This window comes from Coenobita brevimanus, chromosome 69 (assembly GCF_032717465.1).
Source record: "Coenobita brevimanus isolate Jiangsu-jjx chromosome 69, ASM3271746v2, whole genome shotgun sequence".
NCBI lineage: Eukaryota > Metazoa > Arthropoda > Malacostraca > Decapoda > Coenobitidae > Coenobita > Coenobita brevimanus.
In genome coordinates this window covers 21,470,850-21,483,633 of record NC_137022.1, presented here as the reverse complement: position 1 = coordinate 21,483,633, position 12,784 = coordinate 21,470,850, and the positions used below count along the sequence as shown (strand labels likewise).

General features: G+C 40.7%; 1 pseudogene; it reads right to left on the bottom strand.

Moving 5' to 3' along the window:
* Window positions 1–12,256: 12,256 nt before the first annotated feature.
* On the bottom strand, window positions 12,257–12,369 carry LOC145406266 (5S ribosomal RNA; annotated as a pseudogene).
* Window positions 12,370–12,784: the final 415 nt, after the last annotated feature.

Genomic DNA, 12,784 nt, shown 5'->3' with positions numbered 1-12,784 from the left:
CGGAAAGAAAGTGAGCGATATACGCCCACAGTTAATCACTCAGCGAAGGCGCTAATGTCGCGCGCAAGGATGATCACTTATGAAACAGTGAAAAATGTTCTGAAAACTGTCCCAGTCAAGTGAATGCTAGGACGGTTGAACTGAGTGATACTCATTGAGAATTCCACTAGAATTCGTGGTTATCACACTGAAACAAAAATGTCACGAACTTATAAACACGCTCGCGCCAATTCGTGACATTACGCCCCATAAAAAAAAAAAAAAAAAATCGTTATACATATATATAAATCCTAACTCAGTCACACAAGATTCACACTGTGGTGTGTGTACAACCCTGCTACAGGAGAAAATCACAGTCGCCCATGAGTGTAAAAACCACGTATTTACGTTAATAGAGGCAAGCTTGAGGAATAAACTCCGAGACGACGGTGAAAAATCCTGTACTCAGGTCAAACTGAGCGAAAGTTTGCTACATTTACGCTAACAACTAATTGTTACGTAGCGTGATGTATGTAATACACGGTGTAGGTGTGACAGTTGTGGTGTAACTGTGTCTGCTTGTAAAATTATGTAATACTACAATAGTAAATAATTATGACAAGGCAGAAGAGAAGAGGTGGCAGCATGAAGCAGAGACGATCAGCTGATCTCCATGACAATGCTGCACCCGCCAGCTGCACCTGTGAAAGCAATCAAAGTGGAGCATCAAAAGTGTCATTTCTCTCTCTCTGCCTAGCAATCATACTCATGTAACAAAAAGTACACTATTATTCTATTAATGGATACATTATTAACCAGGAAACATAGTCTTTGGATTGCTCAAATCTCTCAAGACCTTTGTAGTTTACTGGTTGACCTACATTATTAACCAGGAAACGTGCCAGTTCTTGAATTTCCCAAATCTCTCAGAATGGGTGGTTTACTGGTTAAACCTACATTATTAACCAGGAAACGTGCCAGTTCTTGGATTGCTCAAATCTCTGAGAACGGGCAGTTTACTGGTTAACCTAACTCTACACGGCAAGCTGAGAATCCCTACGTAATCTCGGGCAGGTCACATTTTAACACCCAACGTGAGTGTGAACACTCATGTTGGTAATGTGCATTCTCCAACGTGAGTGTGAACACTCATGTTGGTAATGTGCATTCTCCGGGAATCCTCGGAGAGGCCCACAGCTCGAGACGTTCCACAAGGTAATTTATATGCAGCCTCTGATTGTCCCTACGCGGTTCTCGAACTTTCCTCTTAACCTACGGTACATATGTATGTACAGGCCCTGGACATGATGTGTCCTGTGGGGCCAATGGGCGAGACATCAGGTCTGCACCCACATTACCACTGCCCTGTCCCTCAACTGACTCTGAGATTATGGGTGTGGATTCCAGTGGCACAGGAAGGACGTGTCCCTGATTCATGGTACATGGACACACATTGCAGGAACGCACAAAACTATCTATTTCCAGTCCCATTCTTGGCCAGAAAAAGTCAGCACGGATACAGCCCTGGGTTTTCCTTTTGCCCATGTGACCTCCTGAGGCTGAACAATGACCCCATTCTAACACTGCTTGGCGATACGTAGCGGGAACGACAAACTGCAGTCGAACCTCGTCCTGGGGTGTTCGTGACTCACGGTAGAGCCGTCCTTGTTTACAAAGGAACTTGGCTTGACCTCCCTGTGAATACCTAATCACTCTACCCTTTTGTTTCTTCCGCACAGCAGCAAGTGTCGGATCAGAATGTTGTTCTTGAACAACAACTTGGCTACACATCAGATCTTGCGGCAATGCAGTGGTCACTGGGGTGACACAGTTTGGAGCCTCAGCGATGGCTCTTGTTACTGCAGCCGAAGTCCGAGTAGCGTCATCTATGGTACAACTATACTTGGCACCTTGAATATTGCCTATGATAAGGTCAAACAAGGGTTCTGTCATGTCAACTGCGACTGTCGTACCAGTGTAAAATGGAGATGCCACCTGGATACATGCCTCAGGGAACAGTCTCACTGATCCGTCAATAAGGTGAGCTTGGATCTGTCGACCTGTATACTCCTCAGGCCAAACTAGATTCTGCCTGACAGAGCAACCTGAGGAACCATTCTCTCTCAGGACCTTCACAGGAATGCCTCTCACAAACCCTGGCTGAACAAGAAAGGCACTGTCACCTGTGGGAGGGCCTGTGGAGGAAGAAGCCAGCCACTGATGAAGCTGCTGAATAAATGGTGCGACAAACATGGTGCCCTGGGAACTAGATACGTGAGGGGTCGTACTCACCATCTGGGGAGATGGAGCTTTGACCATCTGTGGAGGGTTCACTGTCGCTGGGGGACTAGTGAACTGCGGGGAAGTACCCATACTGCTAGGGACGACACCATCGTGCTGCTGCTGAGGCGTGAAGGCTGCGTTCGCCTCCTGCCTCCGATACACTGGGGGTGCTGAAAAGGTTTGTCCTGATCTTTGACTGCATGGCTGATACTGCTGCTGGTTAGGGTACTTGTACCGTTTCCAAGCAGGTTTCTGGGTATTTTGCCCCTGGTCATTCTTTGGACCTTGGCCATTATTCTGAGAACGCCCTTGTTGCTGGAGTTCAGTCTGAGACGGTTTCCCAGGTTTGTCAGCTTTCCTGTTCCAGGTGTGCTGCTTACGAGTTTGATACCCGTATGCAGTGAAGAATGCATCAGCCTTCTCGACCATTTGACTGGCATCCCTTGCCTGGCAGATCTTAAGCTGAGGCATAAGTTCAGCAGACCACGACATTTCTAGCTGCGTGCACAGCATAAGGTCGATTATCCCCTCACACGTGGAAGGAGTTTCATCTTTCTCCATCCACTCATCTAAGTAGGCAGTAAGGCGATCAAGAAACTGAACGGCAGTCTTTTTTTCTTGTAAACGCGCCCTCATAAACTGACTCTTGGCGTCATCAGCTGTGAGACTGTATGCTTTGACGAGTGCGGCCTTCATCATCTCATATGTGAGATTGTCTCCACGAATTCTGTGGAGAATATCGAGGGCAGGGCCCTCAAACAGGCTAAGAAACTGAAGCCGCTTAGCTGCCTCATCCAGCTGGTACAGCTGAGCCATGTCTTCGAAACGAGCTATAAATGGCTCGATTCGCTTGCCTTCCTTGTATGGAGGAAGCTTGATGTCTGGGGTCGCCAGAACATGTGCGGGGAGAGCGCTCATGGAGCTTGGGCCAGCTGCACCAGATGTGTCTTAACCCAAGAAGTCTAGTTTGAGCTTCAGCATCTCAAGTTCATGTTTTTCACATGCCTCACGCTCAGCACGATCGTGTTCTCGTTGTTCTTGCTCATATTCACGTTCTCTCTCGCGTTCTCGCTTGTACAGGTAACTCGCACGGAACACAATCTCACGGAACGCGCTCGCAATTATACACGGTAAGGGCTGGGATACATATAAGACAACGTAAGATTAAAAAACCATTATGAAAACTACAAATTAACGCAGGAGAGGCCTTTGAAAGATCAAATCCTCGAACGTCACCGCAGCGTGCGGTTTGTTTTGATTACGTGACGATCTAGGCGGGAAATTATTCAGTGAGTGAGACATTCCCGAGTACAGTAGCACAGTATTTGTAAGTTAAATATTTACAGTACTGTACTGTTCTGGTAAGTTTATGTGCAACTTAAAGTACTATTAAATAACGTTAAAGCAAGAAATAAAGTCTTATAACCAGTTCACCTGATAGGCGTCAGAATATTGCTTTTTTTATTTGTTTGTTTTTTCCACAATACTGTACAGTATTTGTAAGTTAAATATTTACTGTTCTCGTATGTACTGTACTTGTAAGCATTTAAATAAAGTTAAATCATTAAATAAAGCCTTGTAACCAGTTAACCCGAATTATATGATTACCCTTGATCGGTGTCGGAATATTGCCTTTTTTGTTTGTTCGTTAAACTCTTACTGTACTGCTTTTCTACAGTACTGTATTTGTAAGTTAAATATTTACTGTTCTGGTATGTACTTGTAAGCAATTAAAGCATTAAATAAAGCCTTGTAACCAGTTAACCTGATTTATATGATTACCCATGATCGGCATCGGAATATTGCCTTTTTTGTTTGTTCGTTAAAGACTTATAATAAAAGAAAAATACATTTTTGTCTTGGTATCTTTACCTGTCTGCTCAGGTTTGCTGTAATGGTTTGGATCACTTGATGCAATGCAACTTGTAGAAAACTGTGAATAAACTTTCGGGAAGTGAACGAAAATCTGGGACATGAGACTGACCTTGACTTCACCCTCTCATGTATCATCTGTCAGTTCACCACCTGCTATCGTGATGAGTGGATGTATGATTTTTTCGCTCGTGGCCATGCCTAACCACGCATAGTACACCCATTATCTCGACCCAGACAGAAAATACAATCTTTTTCCTCCCTTGCAAAACACAAACAACCACCCTGTTTACGAGACAGCAATATATACAGGTAACTCGCACGGAACACGATCTCACGGAACGCGCTCGCAATTATACACGGTAAGGGCTGGGATACATATAAGACAACGTAAGATTAAAAAACCATTATGAAAACTACAAATTAACGCAGGAGAGGCCTTTGAAAGATCAAATCCTAGAACGTCACCGCAGCGCGCTGTTTGTTTTGATTACGTGACGATCTAGGCGGGAAATTATTCAGCGAGTGAGATATTCCCGAGTACAGTAGCACAGTATTTGTAAGTTAATTATTTACAGTACTGTACTGTTCTGGTAAGTTTATGTGCAACTTAAAGTACTATTAAATAACGTTAAAGCAAGAAATAAAGTCTTATAACCAGTTTACCTGATAGGCGTCAGAATATTGCCTTTTTTATTTGTTCGTTTTTTCCACAGTGCTGTTCAGTATTTGTAAGTTAAATATTTACTGTTCTCGTATGTACTGTACTTGTAAGCACTTAAATAAAGTTAAAGCATTAAATAAAGCCTTGTAACCAGATAACCCGAATTATATGATTACCCATGATCGGCGTCGGAATATTGCCTTTTTTGTTTGTTCGTTAAACTCTTACTGTACTGCTTTTCTACAGTACTGTATTTGTAAGTTAAATATTTACTGTTCTGGTATGTACTTGTAAGCAATTAAAGCATTAAATAAAGCCTTGTAACCAGTTAACCTGATTTATATGATTACCCATGATCGGCGTCGGAATATTGCCTTTTTTTTGTTTGTTCGTTAAAGACTTATAATAAGAGAAAAATACATTTTTGTCTTGGTATCTTTACCTATTTGCTCAGGTTTGCTGTAATGGTTTGCAACTTGTAGAAAACTGTGAAAACTTTCGGGAAGTGAACGAAAATCTGGGACATGACCTTGGCTTCATCGTCTCATGTATCATCTGTCAGTTCACCACCGGCTATCGTGATGAGTGGATGTACGATTTTTTCGCTCGTGGCCATGCCTAACGACACATAGTTACACCCATTATCTCGACCCAGACAGAAAATACAACCTTTTCCTCCCTTGCAAAACACAAACAACCACCCTGTTTACGAGACAGCAATATATATTGCGAAAATAACAAGGTAAAATGATAAAGATGAACGTAAAATGATTGAGAAAGATGAACATGTTATGACGGAAGAAATACGTTTTCCCTGTCTGTAAACGTATTTATTTCTGCTTTGTATCTGTATTCGTAATAATTAGACTTATTGTTAGTTCTGAAACTGCATTACGATTCTATTTTTAGCCATTCTTGTGGTGTGGGAGCTGGAAGTTGTGACACAACTTCCTTATTGCTAATCGGACTGACCCTCCACTTTATTCTCCCGTGGCAGAGTCTAGCCTTGGAGGACGTGCAGTTTTCTCATTTAGGACTGAAAATTCAACTCTTTCGCTCCCTTTTCCAAGCATGGGCACAACGATAACGTAAAAAATAACTCGAAACTACCATAAACATATATCAAAAAGGTGAAAATGTATTCATAACATTTTTTTTTTTCCCCAGCCATTCCTAACAGATTATGTACTGAAATCATTCGATATCACAGTACTGCATTTCTAAGTTAAATATGTACTGTTCTGGTATGTACTTGTAAGTTAAAGCACTGGTACCAGTTAACCTAATTTATTACCTATGATCGGCGTCGGAATGTTTCCTTGTGTTTACGTACAGTATTTGTGTGTTGAAGTTTTGCTCAGGAGTACTGTATTTGTGAGTTATAACATTAAATAAACCTTCTAACCACATAAAGTGCTTTCTAGTGACAGATAACAGCAAAACAACACATTTGGGGGGTCTAGGGAGCAAAATACGGAGTAGTTTAAATATACGCGATTTCGCACCTAACACGGCACGGTAGGAACGAAACCCTCGTGTTCCATGCGAGTTGCCTGTATTGCGAAAATAACAAGGTAAAATGATAAAGATGAACGTAAAATGATAGAGAAAGATGAACATGTCATGACGGAAGAAGTACGTTTTCCCCGTCTGTAAACATATTTATTTCTGCTTTGTATCTGTATTCGTAATAATTAGACTTATTGTTAGTTCTGAAACTGCTTTACGATTCTATTTTTAGCCATTCTCGTGGTGTGGGAGCTGGAAGTTGTGACACAACTTCCTTATTGCTAATCGGACTGACCCTCCACTTTATTCTCCCGTGGCAGAGTCTAGCCTTGGAGGACGTGCAGTTTTCTCATTTAGGACTGAAAATTCAACTCTTTCGCTCCCTTTTCCAAGCATGGGCACAACGATAACGTAAAAAATAACTCGAATCTACCATAAACGTAAATCAAAAAGGTGGAAATGTATTCATAACATTTTTTTTTTTTTCAGCCATTCCTAACAGATTATGTACTGAAATAATTCGATATCACAGTACTGCACTTCTAAGTTAAATATGTACTGTTCTGGTATGTACTTGTAAGTTAAAGCACTGGTTCCAGTTAACCTGATTTATATGATTACCTATGATCGGCGTCGGAATGTTTCCTTGTGTTTACGTACAGTATTTGTGTGTTGAAGTTTTGCTGTGGAGTACTGTATTTGTGAGTTATAACATTAAATAAACCTTCTAACCACTTAAAGTGCTTTCTAGTGATTACCAGTGACAGATAACAGCAAAACAACACATTTGGGGGGTCTAGGGAGCAAAATACGGAGTAGTTTAAATATACGCGATTTCGCACCTAACACGGCACGGTAGGAATGAAACCCACGTGTTCCGTGTGAGTTACCTGTACTCACGTTGTTCTCGCTCGTACTCACGTTGTTCTCGCTCGTACTCGCGTTGTTCTCGCTCGTACTCGCGTTGTTCTCACTCGTACTCGCGTTGTTTTTGCTCGTATTCGCATTGTTCTCGCTCGTGTTCACGTTGAATTCTACGCTCTTCATGAGCATCATGCTCATGTTGCTGTTTGTAACTAAACCGAGAGAGTACATAAGCTTTGACTTTTTCGGTGTTGCTAAGCCCCTTATCTTTAGCTTCCTGTACATAGATGTCGGTAGACATGATGCTAACTCAGTCTGAGTGAACTGAAGACTAAGTACTGATTGCTATTTTGCAGAGAAATGCCAATAATCAAGAGTAAAGAATATAGGCACAGGTTAGTGGTGACCAGTTTTATCTAGTTAAACTGGTAGAAAAAGAAAAAAAAAACAACTGACTGTGAAAACTATTACGTAAAATTAATAGAAATGAATCAATAATCACCAGTAAGATAGTGCCTATAGACTTTAATGATAAATACCTAAGTATGAGTGAATGAGTACTATCTCTTTAATAACTTTAGAGCTTGGAGTTAATATCGTGGAATGAGGTCGCCAGATGTCACAGAGTTTTGAGAATTTAAGAATTATGAATGCTTTAAATGTTATATGTTTGAAAATAGAGACAAAGAATTGACTGTGAATTCAAGCAGTAAGTTTTACTTTATGCTGGCTTCACCGATTCTGTAAGGACGAGAATTTATAAACTTTCTCAACAGTACACAGCAGAGACTAATTACTCACGAGTACTGTTTGCCTCTCGAGAAAGTGACTCCACCCCTGACAATCAATAACTAATACTAATAGTAATAAACAGGTTCTTGCCGGTGCATTAACTCCTGGCTGGCACAATGGATTTAAGCTTAATACAAAAGGACTGGCCTAAGTACCAGTTATGAGTAATGTAAAGCGTCTGTGCAAATTAGGAGTGGCAACTAAATAAGCTAATTGTGGAGAAATAAAACACAAGTTTAACTACATTGAGCTCAAAGAAAAAGAACTGTGAATTTATTAATCACAGTGAATTAATTTTATGTTACATGAGTCTCAAAATGAATTCAAAATAACAAGGAGAATACACTCACTTGCTCACTCAAAAGCTAAACTTAAATTTAGGAAGAACGAAAAGAAATACTGGTCAGTAGAGGGGGCTAAGCGGAATGACTGGGCGTCGTTACGTAGGACGGACGCTGCAAACACGCTAGACCCCTTTGCCGATTCACCGTCTATGTGGAGATTTCAGGAACTCGCTGTACACAAACCTTCTCTCACGACGATCAAAGCCTGACTAAGTTCGAATTATGAAAGAGGGCGAGGGCCGGCCGTGTTTGCTCCAACAGTTAACGGAAAGAAAATGAGCGATATACGCTCACAATAAATCACTCAGCGAAGGCGGTAATGTTGCACGCAAGGATGATCATTTATGAAACAGTGAAAAATGTTCTGAAAACCGTCCAAATCGAGTGAACGCAAGGACGGTTGAACTGAGTGATACTCATTGAGATTTCCACTAGAATTTGCAGTTTTCACACTGAAACAAAAATGTCACGAACTTATAAACACACTCGTGCCTATTCGTGACAATTGTGTAAAGGAGGTTCTAAATGTGAAAGAGCTATGAAGGGTCAAGTCATCAGCATCAGAGTGTAGTGGGTGGTGCGTGATAGATAGGAGGTCATTGATATGAATGAGAAAGAGGATTTACACCAAAACTGATCCCTGAGGTACGCCAGCATTTATGGAATGAAGCTGAGAATAATTCCATCTACCATGACCCGTATTTTTCTGTTATGAAGGTAATAAGAAATTAGAGGAACCAGTGATGCAAGGGCATAGTGTGACCTGGTTCCATACTCTGTCAAATGCTTGTGAAATATCAAGTGCTACTGTGTGTGTTTCACCATGTTGGTCTATTGTTTTGTTAATCTGATGGGTAAGAAGGCAAAGAATATCTACAGTTGAATGTTCTTGTCTAAATCCATACTGCCGATCTTTGATTAATTTATTGATTTGTAGATGCTAGATTGTGTTTGTTAATTACTGTCTCAAAAACTTTACCGAGAACGGAAGTTATTGCAGTTGGTCTATATTTTGATGGATCAGAAGTTGCCTCATTTTTAGGAACAAGATGGACATTTGCTTCTTTCCAAGAGGCTGAAAAACTTGAGGTATGGATGCATAATCAGAAAAATTTTGCTTATACGGGACCCAACACTGAGGAACAATTTATAAGTACTATTGAAAGAATTTCATCTGAACCAGTAGCTTTGTCTGCTGAGAGATTCTGTAATACAGCTTTTTTTTTTTTTTTTTTTTTTTTTTTTTTTTGGGAGGAAGAAGGAACGAAAGGCCATGAGCCCGCAGTAACAGTTCCCTCCAAGAGAAAAACAAAACACAATAGAGAGCCAAATTCAAGATCCGATCGTTTTGAGATGCCTGGACACACTGCTTTTGAAAGACTGGAGATCATAGGCAGCAGGAAATACAGACAGAGGGAGACAGTTCCAGAGCTGACCTGTTGCATAAATGAAAGACTGGGAGTAACGGTTAACTCTTGCATTAGAGAGTTGGACAGAAAAGGGATGAGAGTTTGCCGCCAGACGGGTGCTACGCGCCCGTCGTAGAGGTGGAGGAATGCAAGCAGACAGTTCAGAGGAGCAGTGACCATTAAAGTAGCAATAGAAAAGAGATAAAGATGGAAGAGTGTGGCAAAGAGACAGAGGTTGAAGGGAGTCAGTAAGAGGAGGAGAGTTAATGAGACAAAAAGCCTTTGACTCCACCCTATTGAGAAGAGCTGTATGTGGGGAGCCTCCCCACACATGAGAGTTGTACTCCACACAGGGGCAGATAAAACCCCTGTATAGAGTCAACAATTGTGCAGGGATAAAGAAAGAACAGAGTCGGCTTAGCACACCCAATCTCTTGGAAGCAGATTTTACAAGAGATGTAATATGATCTTTCCAAGATAAGTCCCAAGTAAATGAAACCCCAAGCATGTTCAAGGATGATGCAGGATTAAGCTGAATATTATTAAACATTAGTGGGTATACCTGTGGAAGATTTTGTCTGGTTGATAGGTGTAAGAACTGTGTCTTTGATGCATTAAAAACAACCATATTATTTTTACCCCAGTCAGAGATACGAGCCAAGTCAGACATTAGGTGTGCCATAGCCTCATCCCTTGTTTGTTGAAGTAACTGTTGAGATGGGCGTTGCGGGAACCGAATGGAAAGGTGAAGGGTGGAGTCATCAGCATATGAGTGGATAGGGTTAGATGTACAGCTTAGAAGATCATGGTGTGAATCATGAAAGGAGGTATTTGAGGGGAATCAAAATCAAGTACAGGAATATTGCGATTTTCTGTATTTAGGGTTGAGTTTGTTGAAAAAATGTCAACAAGAAGGTTGGCTTTTCCACGTGGGTCACTTACTAGATTTCCACTGGGGGACTGTAATGGTGGAATGGAAGAGGTAGTAGTGAAGTTAGTTTTGAATGAATTAAGGGTTGACCAGAATAATGGATTGTTTAGTAGTTTGTTAGCTTGTCTATGTAGAAAGTTTGATTTAGAAAGATTAATAATAGTTTTGGCATGGTTTCTGATATTTTTAAAGTAGTTAAGGGCTTCTTTGGTTTTGGTCCTTGTATAAATGTTGCAGGCTATTGTTTTATGTTCTGTTACTCTAGCACAATTGTGGTCAAACCATTTAGGAGAATTGCATCTTTTTCTGTAAGTATGATGGGGAATGAATGTTTCCATGCCGACTTTAATAAAGTCCTGTATTTGGCCCAATGTGAAATTTGGATCTTGGGAGAAAAAGGAGGTCCAAGGAACATCCATGAAAAAATTTTGAAGTGGCAGTAGTATCTGTTCCCCCTATGACAAGAACATGGAATGATGATGAATACCAGGAGATGTTGTCAGACATGGCTAGTTATCTACAAATAGTGATTGAGAAAAGCAACAATATAATTCTAATGGGTGATTTTAATTGTAAAGAGGTGAACTGGGAGGAATGAGACTCAGGAGGGAGTGAAGATTTGTGGGGCAATATATTGTTAAATATAGCAATGAATAATGTAATGACCCAGTGGGTCAAGGAAGAGACATGATTCCGAGGTGATGACACACCAGCAAGATTAGATTTACTGCTAACTAAAGAACCTAATGTAATTGAATCTTTGAAATATCTGTGTCGTATAGGAAAAAGTGATCATGTGGTCTTTGACTTCCAGATGATAAAAGGGAATGTGGTGCCAAGAGATGAGCTTTTATAGGCAGGGAAGATACAACAATGGAAAAGCAAACTTTACAGGATTGAGGAAATTTTTCAAAAATGCAGATTGGAGAAAATTCAGAGAAACAAGAGAGATACACAGGAAGTGGGATATCTTTCTAGACCTCTATAATTCGGGAGTGGAAAACTAAGTTCCAGTAGTAAGTGGGAAAGAAAATAGGAAAAGGATTGGTTTAACATAAGGTGTATGATAGAAAAATAGAGAGGGACATGGCATGGAACACTGCAGAAAGGGAGGTAATAATAGAACAGCGGAAGAATATAAAAGAACTAGAATATACAAGAATACGCAGAGAGGAAGAAAGGAACTTTGATAAAGGTATAATTGACAAATGTAAGGAAGAACACAAACTGTTTTATAGATTTGTCAATGGCAGATTGAAACAAAAGGAAGGAATCACCAAACTGAAAGTAGGAGAGGTCTGCAAAGATGAGGGAATGCAAGCTGAAATAATCAGTGGTGGGCAGCGCAAACAAAGAAGGATCTTGCAAGCGCAAAGCGCAATCCACAGTTCACTACCTTGCGCAAGCGTAAATGAGCAATCTGACAAATATTTAGCTTGCGCAATGTCGCAAATCGCAAGCGCAAACCATTTGCATATCATTCATTCATTTATTCATTGCCAGACGCCATGTATCCCAAACGGGGTGGCAAAGGGCTCAGAGTTAATTGTTTTACAGGAAGGGGCACTAATCCTCCACCAACCCCACTTGACACGTAGGGAGAACGTTATGCCAACAGCATCTGGTGTTCCCAGGCAGTCACCCATCCAAGTACTAACCAGACCCAACGTTGCTTAACTTTGCTGATCGGACTGGAAGCGGTGTACTCAACGTGCCATTTGCATATATTTTTGGGAATTACCGAAAAATATTAAGATATTTAAATAAAACAGCATACCTACTTACTTACTTTTATTTTTTATTATTATTTTCTATTATTTGTAATTTGCGCAAGTGCGCAATCTAATATTTAGCTTGTGCAATGTCACAAAGCGGTAGCGCAAATAATTTGCATATATATGTGGGAATTACTGTAAAATATATATTGGTATAATTAAATAATTTACGGTACTAAAGTAGCAACCTGCCCACCACCCGCGGTGACTGAGGTACAGTAGGTCATTGTCCGGGAAAAACAGCATATATTTACCAAGGCATTGGCAAAGATCACGTGATTACTGTATCATCAACTCTCTCTCTCCGACAGAGGAAGGAGGGAATGGAGAATAAGAGAGAGAGAAGGGAAGGAATGGAGAAT